Source organism: Falco naumanni, chromosome 16 (genome assembly GCF_017639655.2).
Source record: "Falco naumanni isolate bFalNau1 chromosome 16, bFalNau1.pat, whole genome shotgun sequence".
NCBI classification, from domain to species: Eukaryota; Metazoa; Chordata; class Aves; order Falconiformes; family Falconidae; genus Falco; species Falco naumanni.
The window spans coordinates 1,127,943-1,142,171 of record NC_054069.1 but is presented as its reverse complement, the minus strand read 5'-3'; the positions used below and the strand labels follow the sequence as shown (position 1 = coordinate 1,142,171).

Below are 14,229 nucleotides of genomic sequence, written 5' to 3'. Positions count from 1 at the left end.
GCCCCCAGGCGGCGCCCGCCCTGCCATGACGTCATTCTCCCGGCCGTGACGTCTGCGGCGTCATTCTCTCATCGGCGAGGCGAGGTGAGGCGTGCCCGTTAGCGCCTGGGGCCCGTCCCGCCCCGTCCCCCGCGCGCCTCGGGGAGGGGGGCGTCCCTGAGGCCTGCAGGCCGCTGCTGGGTGACGCCAGCAGGGCCACCGCGACGTCAGCGGCGGGCTGTGACGCCACCGCGGCGTGGCGGGTACCAGCGGGCCGGGGGGTGGCCCGTCCCCTCAGCCCACCAGCGCTGGCTGTGTCGCCCGCCGGCCGCGCGGGGGCGCCCTGCCCGGCCCCGCCCCGCCGCCACTGCGGAGCGGCGCGGGCGCGTCCCGGCGGCGCTGGCGTCACGGGGCCCGCCCCGCGGGGTTGCCATGGCAGCCGCCCCCCCCGCCGATGAGCTCACGCGGTGCCGCAGCCCCGTGGGGGGGGGTTTGCTCCTCGCAACAAGATGGCGGCGGCGGCGGCGGCTGCAGCGGCAGCGGCGAGCGGCGCGGGGGGGGCCCCCTCCGGCCCCGCGGCTGTCCCCGGCCCCGCCGCCCCCGCGCCCCCCCCGGGCCCGCCCGCATCGGCTACTACGAGATAGAGCGGACCATCGGCAAGGGCAACTTCGCCGTCGTGAAGCTGGCCACGCACCTGGTGACCCGGGCCAAGGTGAGGGGCCCGCCGCGGCCCGGCACGCGTGGGGCGCTGGGCAGCCCACGGGCCGGGACACCCGCCCCGGCCTGCCCCGGCTCGGCCCGGGCCCGGCGCCCCGCGGCTCGGGCTGGCGCGGGGGGCAGCGCTGCCGCCCCGCCGTGCGTGGGGCCGGCTCCGAGCCCGCGGGCGGCGCGGCCCGGAGCCGCCGGGGTGCCGCCGGTCTGCCGCCGTGCGCGGCCGCCGCCGTGGCCGGGCCGTGGAAAATGCCGTTTGCGGCGTTACGGTGGGTCCGAGCGTGGGGGCAGCGCCGGGGCAGCTGTCACCGGGCCCTGCGCCTGGGCCACGGGCTGGTGACACCGCCGCGGGCGAAGCTCGCCGCCCCCCCGAGCGCCGCCCTGTCGCGGGGGTCCTGCGGGGAGCGGGGGGTCCTGGGGGGAGCGGGGTCTCCGTTTGCCTTAATCCCACCTGGGAAAATATGGAGGTGGAACAAGCGGGTGTTTTGTGGACGCGGGGATGCCAGCTGACGTAAGGGCAGCACCAGCGGCCGCGGGTATCGAGGAGGGCTGTGAGAAATTACCCTGCTTGAGTCTTCCAGGGCCACGCAGGAAACCACAAGGAATAACGCGAGAAAGGGGCTCGCTGAGGGAGCGGTGCTCCTGCACAGGTGCCCCCAGGTACGGGCTTCGCTCCCGGGCCGGCAGCCTCGGCCGCTCCGTTAGCCCTTGGGAATGTGGTGAGAGATCCCTGAGCAACAAAAATCCTGCTGCAATAGTTGGGATTTTGTCAGTTGTACCACGCTGTCTGAGAGGGTTTGTCTTGCTGCATCTGCCGGTGCGGACTGCTGGTGGCAATACCGAAGTCTTCTCCAGAAACTGTTGCAGGAGGAAAATCGCGATGGAAGCAGAACTGGGGGTGGGAAGGCAGCGGGGAGCAGACAGGCCTTAACGAAATCCAGCTCACCGGTGCCGTTGCCCTGCTCTTGGCTACCGTAGTAGCACCTTGGAAGCACTGCAGATGGAGACTGTTGAAGATGGTTTTGGCTTGTGCGCCTTAGCTGTCCTCCTGTAAATTTCAAGAGTCACTTTATATTGAAACATAATCAATCCAAAGTTACTTTCATTTGTTGAAACCCTGGCTTTGTGCCCAGGTAACTAAGTAAAATTAATTTCAGGGGCTATTTAAAAATCAGTCACTTACCACCTCTTGGCTGGTTCCTTTCAGAATCAGGTTATATTTGCCTGCCTTGTGAAAACTGACGTCTGTTTCTGTGCCTTCAAGTGCTAAATGCTACAATTCTACCTGCACTTTGGCTACTGTTGTTTTGTGCAGGGCTTGGCCATTGTTTTCCCCATTATAAAGCTGTATGTTGCTGATAGAAGCGGGGGCGATAAGTTAAGATGCTTCAAATGCGGGAGACTGATCCTCTTGAGATCGCTCCTGTAGCAACAAGTCAGTGTTCCTGTTTTCAGCCTCCCTTGTTGAGTCAAGGTTTCTTTTGAGTGGTGCTAACTCTCAAGTTTGCAAAATACCGAAGTAGAGACAGCCTTTTGCATGGGAATAGTTAATTTTTCTGAAGAACAGCACAAGGCACGCAAATTTGTGTCTGGAAATCCTGTTGGACGTCGACAGGGCCAAGACTGGAGTTTTAGGTGTTTTTTATGGATGATGGAAGACAATGCTAATCTCAAAAAAACTTGTGCTTCGATAAATAGCACTTTACACTTGTTTCTGCTGCCGTGAAGTGACTGAGGGTGGATTGCTGGCTTTAGGAAGCAGCACGGCTCTTGTCTGGTAGGATGGTAGGCTTACTCATTGCCTCTGCCACTGAGCCTGGTGGGGTGGGCCACTTACTACAGTGGCGGGTTTGGCATGCTTGCACATTTCCCTGTGCTGCTGCCTGGAGGAGATGCAATCCCTCTGAACTTGGAGTGCTCTCCGAAACCGGGGAAATACCTGTGCCGGAACAACTGCCATCTGTTCGGCTGTGCCGGTGCCTGAAAGGCTGAGCTGGAATAGCTCAGAGCTGAAACTTGACCTGGAAGCTTTCTCAACTCTGAGGTCAGGTTTCCCTTCAAATCCCAGCCTGTGGAAAGGAGCGCGAGCAAATGGATTGTTTTTTGCCTGCGAACTCTGAGCACTGTTGTTTTGGTACTTTTTCTTCACCAGTGGGGCAGTTGCTACTGGCTCTGGGAGAGTAGTGGGGAAGGAGAGAGGAGCTATTTGCTCTGAGCTCTGGGATGTGTCAGGTTGGAGGGGAGGTATCGATGTAAAATGTGTAAGAAAGGGTGAATCTATGGGAAGGTTTTTTTGAATGGCAGCGGGAGCACAAAATAATGCTCCCAAGAGCTTGTTTTCGTCACGGTAATGCTTTTAACAATTTGACTTAATGGAAGCGACTCAAGAGAAAGTAAAGCCCTAGCAAAATGGTCCCATTTAGAGATCTGAAAGAATTCTTTGATCACGAAATGCAAGTGTAGCCCAATTGCTGAGCATGCTGGCAGCACCTTCCAGAGGTGATCTCTTCCAGTAGCAGCTGCACAGAAGAACTGGGCAGTGTTCAAATATAGCCACCAAATCCCTGCACAAACTTGACCCCATGTCACATTCTCTTAGAGAAAAGCTGGTTTGCTCGTCACGGCCCCTTCTTGGGAACCACGCTCATCTGATGTCTTGAAAGGAATTCCAGTGTGAACGTCAGTGTAAGCTTGAAAAATAGATTGTTCCTGGTCTTTTTAGACCTTTTCCAGAAGGTGAAATTAATAACTGTGTAGGCTTGTGGTCCTTGCTGAGCGTGAATCTGAAGGTGGTCTATCGATGAGGCGCTGGAGCCTGTTTTCCTTTCCTATGGATGTTTACCAGGTCAAGCGGACTTTGACATGACATCTGAAGATAACAGTTTGAGCATTCCTGGCTTGTGTCCCCTTTTCCCTAAAGAAAAGAAAAGCAGAGAATAGTTTGGTGCCTGTTTTCCTATCAAAAAGACCGGGATTTTTCTAGCTGTTCTAAAATTGAGGACTACGTTTATTTGCAGAGAGGAGGAGAGTGTGTGCTGCGTATGCCTGGCTCTAATGGTCTGGCACATATTGCTGACACAGAACATTGCAGTTTACATGTAACTGAATTTCACAAGTTGAATGTGGGTCAGCAGCGTTGGGGACACTAACGAAAGGGAATGTTAATCATCCTAAAGGGCAGGAGGCCTGTATTCATAATTGTCTCTGCTGGAACTGATGAAATAGAAGGGAACAGATGACAATTTACGTATTAACCAAGCCAGCAATTTACATTCAGTCCCTGGTTATGCAAAGTTGGAATCTTGCGCTCTGTAAGAGGGAGTTACTCTGATGGCTGGACAGGAACTGGAGCCGCTTCTCTGACTAGGATTAATTGGGCACCTGCAGGATATCTTGCTGCATCTCTCCTCTGTTTCCTGCCTTCTCTCTCCCTTTCCTTTGTCTCTCCATCTTTCACAAGAAACCCTTTTTTTTGTTTCTGTTCTAAAAAAAAAAAATCTTCTGAGTGACCTACTGAATGAGTTGTTTTCCACACAATTCCCCCTTACAAAATAATCCGAGTGACTTCATTAGAATTCCAGCTCTGTTCAGACACTGGAGTTGTTCTTAATGCTGTTATTTTTTTCACGAGGGTCGATCAGTGAGTGTTAACAGAGAAGACTTCACGAATGCACTGTGGAGCATGTACCTTGTGTTCCTGTCCTCTTTGGATGTTGCGTTTCAGTCTTCAGGAGCTGTTGGGAATGAGGAGGGAGGAGAGGGACTGCTGTGGCTGCTGTGCAATGCTGAAAGCTATCTGGGCTGTTCTTGTTCCTTCTCTTGTGCTCGCTACAGCATGCCGGAGACCCAGCCAGGCTGCCCCAGCGTACCTGCCACGGTTGAACTACCCCTCTGATGTTGTTGCAAGTAATAGGTTACTGTAAGCATTAAGCTGTCCCTTGTTCTGTGTGTTCAAACCATTGCACTGTACGTATTGAATGTCTCAGTAGGAGGTGAGTCTTCATTTTCACCTCCATTTTTCTCTTGAAGATAAGAATTCACAGTCCTGGGAGAACATGGCTACCTCCCAAGTCCAGTGATCTTCCTGCTGTGCTGTCTTCTTCCTGCTGTAACTTCTTCCAGGATGGTTGTTGACTTCTTTTTGAGTTCCTGAGCATTTTAAGTAATAGCTAGGTAATGGGCAAAGTTAGGAATGAGTTTGACTAGTAGTGTGTTGTGGCAGCCTGGTTAAGGGGCTACCTGGAGTTGTTTTATTGGAGAGTAACCCCAAACCGTGATGATTTAATCCTTGGCAGAACACAGCCCTTTTTCTACCATCACAAGCACAACTGGAGAAAGGCTAGGATTAAGCTGATTTTTTTTGCTAGGTCTTTGAGGAGCTGAGCATTTTCTGGAGAACGGGAGGCATCTCTACTTTTGCTTGGAGAGGATGTTCCCTTCCGTGAGAGAACCAGCCTAGTTTCTATGGTTTGTCTTCAGGTGAGTTGGGAGTCATCGGCAGAACAAATTTTGCACTGGAATTCTTGGAGGTGGGCCCTGTGGCATTTAAAACTAGGATAAAAATCCAGCCAGTAGACTTTATTGATAATCAGGCTTTGCCGCTCTGGAAGGAATCAGGCTCAGTTTCGCAATCTTTGGTCACTGAATGTGGGAGGCCTAAGAAGCCATGACAACTTGTCTGGATTTCTCTTGCTGCAAGTGCGAAGAGCCCAGTGGGTGGAAAGGTCTTGTTGGCTGCTCCATCCTGCTCTTCCCTGCCTCAGCCGCGCAGCAACGAGGCACATGGCTATGGGATGACCACAGGTCAGTTCCTGCAGTCAGCATGCCGCATGTGATCGTCTCAGAGCAGGCTGCGTGCCGGTATGCCGTGAGTCCTTGTTGTGTCAGATGGAAGTTGTTCAGTACTGGTGCTGTGCAGTTTGTAACGAGCCATGTGAAGGCCTTGCGTGGTCACGTATTATTTTTTTTAATTCGTTTTCTTTTTCTGTGTTTGTTGGTGCTTCCCCTGTCCTGCTTATTTCTTTTGGCTATAAGAAGGGCCGCTGGTTGTGGATGGCTAGTAACTCAGGCATCTGTTATACTGCTACTAATGTGGCCTTTGTTCTCATCATTTGTGTGCTCCAGAAGAGTTGTGTTTTCGTTCTTATTCGGTGGGGAGCTTTAGTAAAAGCCTAAAAGCTAGAAATGGTTTTTGGCTAGGCATAGTTGCCACAGTGGGGATAAGAGGGAGTATTTCTTAAAACCTCACAGGTCATTACCCGTATCAACTGCAGGCAGAAGTACTGACATTATATGTTTTATTACAACTTTTTTTTTTTTTTTGACAACATTTGCTGCAGCAAATAACATACAATTACCAGGAGATTAATGCAAGAGCACGATTACATTTGAGACCAGGCTGCTTCTTGATGAGCCTAGCAGTGCTAGCATGTCAAAACGGGGCCAGGAGAGCCAGCTGACAGTGGTAGTGTTCCTGCAGGGGCAGGGTGAGTGAATGGGCCTATGGCACCTGTCCTGCATTAAGCCTTTTCAGGCAGGGGGAGTAGTCTAAAAGAGCCAAGATAATGTGTACCTACTTCTCAGTTGTGTTGCTGTTAGCTCAACTGAGGGGTGAGGTGGTTCATCTCTTGTACCTCCTCAGCTTGGCTGTCTCCCACCTCCTTCCAGTATCCCTTTCTCCCAAATGTTTGAGGTGCTGGAGCTTTGGGGCTGCAATGGCAGAAGATGAGATGAAGATGTGGGAGCAAAACAAATGCTGTCAACAAGTGGGGTGGTGTCTTTGGGCAGGTACAGAAATTGTCCCTGTGAGGAAAGGTGGTTGCCGCTGACGGGAGTGGGAAGAGGAATGACTGTGGCACAAAAAGGGATTGGTGCCTCTTTTCTTGGTAGGTGTCTTGCAAAGGTTTTGTGAATGCTGTGGAGGCCTAATTAGAGTTTCTAGAGCCTGTATTCTCATTTGTGGTTGAAGGAGGAATCATGTTAGAAGGAAATAAGGAAATAGCAGTATGTTGCTGGGAGACTGGGCTCCTTGGGTATTGGGTATTTTCACAGAGAAGCAGCAGCTAAGCTCCTTTTTCCCCACGTACTCTCGCTGGGTCATGTACCAGCCTTGTGCAATTGCTATAGAAATCTGCTAGCCCAGGCAGCTTGCCCTTTCTTGCTCTTGTCAAGACAATTGCCTAACAACTGTATGTTTTCTCCCCACAAAAGTAAAGCTTTAGGAAGTTGCTCCAGTGTTGCCATCAGAGTAGAAGTTACAGTTTGTAGTTGAAGTTCTCCCTGACTGAAGAGATTCATGTGTGAATTGTGACTTCCCCTTGTGAGCATGATGGGCGCTGTCGTCTGTCAGTCCTGCTGTCGCCTGCACGGCACGAGCAAGATGCTGTCTTCAGCTGAACATATGCGAGCAAGGGTTAAACCGACTCAAGTGTCTCCCTTTGGAGCTTGCACGGGTTTAAGTAGAGCAATTTGGAAATTTTCTGGTTAAGCCATTGTACTCATTTATTACAGACAGGGCCTTTCTGCTGATCCCAGTCCAGGGGTTTAATATGCTGCATTAACACTTAAATGAAGAAACCACTGAAGGCTGATTCATTATTAGTCATTATGTGCCTTTTCTAGTAATTCTGACCCCAAATCTATATAGTTGAGGCTAAACCTCGCCCTGTCTGTTAAATGGCCATCAAAGGGGTTCCATAAAAAGGGAATTATGTGGCTTCAGCCAAGCTTCAAAGTAGTCGAATCATACTAACCCACACAAACAAACTCCCACACCCAGTGGAACTGACACGTTGTGCTCAAAAATAGCACAGTGTTTGCATGCATGTGTGGGGGGAGCTGAGCCGAGCTTTGCTCCACTCATCAGCAGCGTTCAGAGGATGGGCAGGAGATCCTAGGGCAGCCCAAGCATCTGCCAGTGAGCTGGATCTTGCTGAGAGCCCTTTGGTTTTCCCAAGACACTTGGTGGCATACCTTGCCGGACCTTATTTTGAAGCGTTTAATTCTTGCAGAGCATGTGTCCTGTTTATGCTTGAGTGTTGCTGTTGCTTTTGGTTATCCTGGCAGCCTCTGCATTCACTGCTGGGGACAATTACCAGCCTGGGCAGCTGCGGTTTTGGTTCAGGGCTCTCATAACACTGAGGAACCCGAGAAGAGACCTGGTCTTTGCACAGTACAGGTGTGTTCGGAGCAGCTCCAGCATCCCTCCACGTGAGGTGCGGAACTATACTATGGGGAAATGGGCTTAAGTCTGTAGTTTGTGGCTGTAGTGGCTTTGTCTGCAGGTGGCGGGAGTGCAGATATCCTTCTTGAAATATCTTGGTCATTAAAGACCAGATATCTTGGTCATTAAAGGCCAAATGAAATGAAATTGAAGGTATAAATGCAAGCCATGGTTTTGTGCCCCTTGGCAGGAGTGCACAGAGGTATTCACATTGTGTCGTGCAGAGCGGCAGTCGTGCAGGCAGTTTGTGAAGGCTGTTGGAGGCAAATGGTTTGCTGGGAAAACCTCACCCCTGGAGTCCTGAGAATCTGTATGAAGGAGCTGGCAGGCAGGTGCTGCAGGAGGATGGAGTGGGGATGTGGATGCAGGTACAAAACGTTCTTCTGACACAGCATAAGGTGCAGCTGAAGTGGGATGTGCTTTACCCGGCATTGGATATGAATACTTGGGTTGGCCAGTGGGAGAAAGGCTTGTCTGGAGGGTGATTCAGCACACCCTAAACCGGCTCAGCTGAGCCGTGGAGTGCAGCTGCCTATTTCTTTCCAGTGGCTGAAGTGGGAGCCTGGCATGACCAACTTCCCAAAGCAAGGCAGCTGAATCCTGCCTCAGCCATCTAAATAGGGTTTGCTCACAGAAGCAGTCTGTGTGCATTGAGTTATTGTCTTGATCTGCAGATGGATGAAGTGACTGGCCCAAATTTTGGTATTGTGTAATGCAGAACATGACTGTGTTATTGACAGTCCAATTTAATGTTTTCATTGTAGTTCTGTATCTCCTTGACATTTGCTACTTTCGTGTATGGTTTGGCAATTGGAAGCTCTGCCTTTGACTTCTTAAAGTATCTGATGCAGTTATAGTACATTAATTATCGAGTTTTGAAGATCGTTTAGAGGGAAAGGAGTCTGTAGGGTATCAGCATGCGACTGTGGGCCTGGAGCTGGAGGCTAGAGTGGTTTGACAGAGAGCCAGGCACAGGACGACTGTCAGAGCTCCATTAGGAGAGCGCACGCCTTGGTGCTACTGGGAATAAAAAAAGAATGTGGGGCTGTGGCAGCAGATTAAAGTATTTCAATTAAAGTCTGGATTTGGAGGCTGCATACGTCTGCTGCCTTTCAGCAAACAGATGGATGTTTCATGTCTCCTTCCAATAACTTTTAAAATATGGTTAGTCCTATTGGAAGTAGTTTTGAATGAGACGGACCCAGTGAAGTGTTTCCAAGGCTGAGAAAGCGCACGTGGATTTCTGTAGCAGAAGGGAAGACAATTTTTTTTTAGGGTTTTTCCTTACCTAAGCAAGTCTCCCAGCTTGTGCTTGCTCTTTGGCTGACTTGGACTTCCAGCTGTATCGCTTCCTGGATAGCCTTTTCCTGTGCATAGAATGTTACGTGAGGAAATACGTATGTAATGTGTGTAGAGGTGTAACAGTGATGGGCATGTGAAAGAGCCATGGCCATCACACTGCGGGTGCAGGGTTGGGTGTTTTTTAAGGCTCAGGGATCTACTGTTGTTTAGCCTGAAGTGTTTCTGAATTTTTTTGCCTGCATTCAGGCTCATCGGGTAGTTCCAGGAGTGTTTCTGGTCCCTCTCGGGGGACAGTGTCTTTCAAGCCCCAAGGCTTTTTGCCGAGGGGTGAAGTCAGCTGAATTAAAGCTGATGAGGCTTCACCTAAAAACTAATTGTAGCATTCCCTGACATCTAAGCCTTTTTAATAGAAGGAGTAAGTTGACAAGCTATATGTAATTGTGTGTGAAGTTTGATCAGATAACGTGCTGAATTGCAGCAGTGATCCTAGTTTAAGCCGTTTCCTGCCTGTGGGATGGAAGGATACAGTTTGTTCAGGTGTCATGCTGCTCTTAAAGGCTCGCAGGAGTCTGGTGTACAGGTTGCCCTTGCTAGGGTAGTGAGTGTGCATGAATCCATCCAAGGGGAGGCAGGCATGGTTGTTTACATCTTCTGGGGTATGGACTGCGTTACAATGAAAGTGAAGAAACTAGGTGAGAAAAATGCCACTTGTCATCTGTGTGTTTAAATCCTTACCAAGATGTTTGCTCATGTTTTCCTTTAGCTAGTAATGCCACTCTTCATTGCATGTTTGTTCACTTCCCCTCCCTGGTGTCTCTTCAGGAAAGGTTTTATGCTTTGCCCTGAGGCCTGGGATTGCTACTGCATTGTAGGTAAAACAGTCCAGGCAGTTGCCAGCCAAACTGCTGAGCTACGTTACCAGCTGGTCTGTTGGCTGTCTAAATCCTGAAATGTCCGCTCTGTGGGTTTATGCATTACCATGATAGAAAGAGACACGATCTCCAGCCTTGTCTGTAGTTACCTCTGCACTGAAATAAGTAGTCTGCAGAAAAATGTTTGCCTTTTGGCCGATTACTGTGACAAGCGTGACCATGTATCTGCACTTCCTAAATGTTAGTTTAAGCTCAGTAGCACTGGCAGCAGCTGAAAATGAAAAGTATTAGTCTTTGTACTTAGTCTTTCCTCTCTAGATGTGCTTGTAGGAAATCCTTGGGCTGTAATCTTGCAAGTGGCTCTGTCAAGGTTATCAGCTAGGCTGGAGTGCCACTGATGAATAGGGCTCCTGACAGCATGCACAGCATCTCCCGGCCGAGGCTGCTCCTGACTCTTGCAACTGCAACCGCTGCCTGCCTGCGCTGGCCGTGCGGCTCGCTAGAGCCCGGTGGGCTGCTGCAGGGAGTTGTTCTGGCCTCTCCCCTGCCCAGGAACCGGGAAAGGGTAATGTGCTGCTTGATTTGTGGTAGGTGTTCTTGTTACCAGGTGGCCACAAGACAGTAGTGTTCTTTTTGTGGGAAGCTTCTATTGTCTCAGTTATCTTCTGCATCCCTGAGGCTGGTAACAACTGCAGCTGGATTCAGCAGTTTTTGAGGTCGTAGGGCTTCCCCCTGCTTCTCCCCAGTAAGACTGATTATTGTATAGCTTAGCTTGTACTGCTATTTTTTTTCACATTTAAACGTACCATTAAACAAATATAATCGCTACCCAGTGGCCATTAAGGAATATGTTCCTTGCTGTACAAAGCCCATTTATGTTCTTGCATCTCAAGCATTTTGACACAGTGAGGTGGTTGTCAGTTATACAGCAATGGTTTGTTTTCAAGCACAGTCTCATTGGAAACCAATAAAAATAATTCAGATTCATTCTCTGTACAAAGATTTTAATATTCAGCTTCCACGAAGGTTGTTTTTCACCTGAGTTGCTTTGGGAAGTCTAAGATAAAAAACCTAAAGGCTCTTCCTGTCTGCTGGTTAGTTCAGCTGTATATTAGAAACAAAATACAGAGTTGGTGGAGGAGAAGGAAATCACGGTAGCTACCTCCACGAGCTTGCTGCAGCGTGGGTGTTGTGTGCTCGCTGTCCTGGCAGAGTTGCAGGGGCTGTTCGTTTCCCACAGCAGCTGGGGGTACACGGGGAAACCTGTGCTTAGTCAGAACAAAATACTAATATTTTTTCATCCAAGTTGAGACTCCCATTACACAGTAAAAAGACAAGTGAAGACTGACTATAGGTATTTTCCCACTCATTAGGCGTTTTTGCAGTTTCTGAGTCACTGGCTAGACAATGTGGGCCTTAATCTCTACTTTCCGTTGTTGGTGTGTGTGCACTGTTGGTCCCAGTTTGGTACTGCAGACAAAACTGGATCGTTGTTTTCACTTGCTGTTGACCATTGAGACAGTCAGGTATGAAGTAGTTCCTTTGTGTGAGCTCAAAGGAAAATAGGGTGGTTCAGGAACTGCAGAACAGGATTTGAAACTGTACCACCTTTTTGTAAGACAAGGGTGGGATGCAGCCTCTAATAACGAGGGTCATTAAATTGTCTAGTTCCTTTTGATAAATTTTCAGAGACCTGGAAAACCTGTATGTTGTCCCATACTGGTGAGTTCCCTGGAGAAACACATCCTTTAGTCCATTATTATTTTTTTTTTTTGCTATCAGTGGTCACTCTTGCATGCTCTGCTCTGAATCTGATGACAGCAAGACAAGCAGTTCTGAAAAAGAATGTTTCAGAGGATGTGCTGGTAGAACCCATGGAACAACATCAGGTTCGTACCAAGTATTGTCTTTGGGAAAACTTCAGCTGAGAATCTTCGAGCAGCTTGAGAACATACCGAAACTAATGGCCCTTCATGTGCAAATACTGTTTGTTTTTTCTCGGGACATGAGGTTAGTGGGTGACTCTGACAAGAGACTGTAGAAGTTCAAGGGATTTACTGACTGTGCTTCAGTGTCTCCAAGAGGACAGGGAAGCAGCTGTTAGTATCTCTTTCTAAAACACGTTGTGGGGAATGGCAGACCTAAAATTCATGTTTGGTTTGAGGATGTCAGCATGCTTTGTTCTGTGAGCAGAATTGCATATTCTGTGTTGCAGATCAAGGTTTACAAAAATCCTGTGTTGTTTCAGCGATCAGAGCTCTTGCATCTTGCCAGTCAGTGCAGGAGCGGAAGCTGATGTGAGAGCATGTGTGACAGCAGGGACTCTGCGCTCCAAGTTTTGCTGTCAGGTTGTCCTAAGGCTGGGATTATCTGTTGTTGCAATCAAAATGAGGACAGGCATGCATATTTTTCTTCTAGAGCAGTGTTTTTGGATGGTTGTCAAATCTCTTGAACTTTTGTAGGGCTTACTTTAAAGGCACAATTGTTTAGGATGCAAGACAAACTCTTCAGAAGTATGACAAATCTCACACATCTTGAGAAAACGCGAATGGAGTACGTAAGCCATCCTGATAACAGATGAGGCAAGAGAAATTTTATTTAATAGAGATGTAACTACAGTTGCCTTGGAAAATGCTGTTGGCAGAGTGACCAGGCAAGGATAGCACGTGGCTGAATCCTTTCTTTGTTTGTATGGGTGGTGGTGGGGTTCCTCGTCACCATACTGATAAACAGCGAGGTGCAAAGCATCAGTAGTTCGTAGTGCAGCAGGAAATTAGTGGGAAAACTAAATGTGTCAGAGCTTTCACCATGGCAACAAAGCCCAGCTCGCAGCAGGGTGAGACAAAAGCGGGTCAGGTCTGCACGGAGCAAGGTGGGAGCCTTCTCGAGGCTGTATGCCTGCACGTCTCTAAAACCTGCCCTTTAATTCCTGGGCAAGAAAAGTTGCCTTTGATTTCAAGGGATGGTAAGGTGACGATGCACTTGAGGATGGGGTGTGGGGGATTGGAAGTGAGTTCTGCTGATCTTCTTGCTTCAGCAAAGCATCTGACTTGCTTTTTAAAGGCTACTGTGGATGGGAATGTTTTATAAACTCCAAACAGTCATTCAGATTGTTTACCTTTCCTTGGTATTTGTTTGTAAATAACAGAGAGGTTGTAAGACTACCTTGTAGGACAGTGACTGGTTTAGTTGCTTAATTCGTGGGCTCTTTCTCTTGGATTTGTAAACAGTCCACGGGTTGTACTAGTGCCAAATCACGTTCTGATGGCACGCCATCAATTTGTTCATCTGTCTTCTCATTCTGTGTGTTCCAGCATTTTGAGCTCTTCAATGAGGTCAGCAAAAAGAGGGTTGAGTAGCACTGACATCATCAGTGACACATGGAAGAGCTGCCTCTGCTTCTTTCCCCCTGGCAGTGTCTCCCAACACAACTGCTCCCCACGTGGTTTGGCCATCTCTAGCCAGGCCCCAGGTCACGGTGGAATAAATGGCAGTGGGCTCCGAGCTGCCACTCAGAAGTTGTTTTCTTCATAATTGAGTGGGATATTAAAAGGTTTATGGTTTACAGTTACAGGCGTTGCTTTGGCCGGAGGAGTGCCGAAATTGATACAGCAATTACTGCTGGGCTCGTCACGGGTTGTGACTCTCACATGCTTCATGAGACAAAAGTGGAAGTGGCTGGAGGAGTGCCACCAGCGAGGTGGACATGGGCTTGTGTCTGAGCCGGGCACTGATGTGGCCCTGGAGGAGCAGGGGAAGAGGTGCTGGGCAGGCAGCCCTGCACCTGCCGGTGGCAAGCCTTTGGAGGGCCAACAAAGAAATTGTAGTCGGGCTGTCAGTTTTGCAGAGCATGAATGTTAAAAGAAAAAAAAAAAAAGCAACTTTAGAAGTGCTATGAGAGCAAGAATATTTTACAGAATTTGCTTATACCTGTCGTCTTGTCTTTGAATTTGTCCTCAAGGCAAGAGCTGCAGCTGAAGTAGGGTTTGTCTTGTATCACACTGTTTTACCAGTCTGCTTTATATTTTCTACTTTTCAGTCTCATAGCATTAGAATTAACTGTTTCATTGTAGATACCAGTCTTTCACCAAACATCGTTTACAGTCACATTTAATAAATATATACACATATACTCGGTCAAAA

The 14,229-nt window shown here is 49.1% G+C and overlaps 1 protein-coding gene across 1 annotated transcript in view; it reads left to right on the top strand.

Annotated features, from left to right (window-relative positions):
* The first annotated feature begins 489 nt into the window (after positions 1 to 489).
* The window catches only part of SIK3 (SIK family kinase 3), a 91,790-nt gene continuing 78,050 nt past the window's right edge, over positions 490 to 14,229 (top strand). The window contains exon 1 of the mRNA XM_040616222.1: positions 490 to 691. The gene's annotated coding sequence lies outside the window, so the exon portion shown is untranslated. The remainder of the gene's footprint in view (positions 692 to 14,229) is intronic.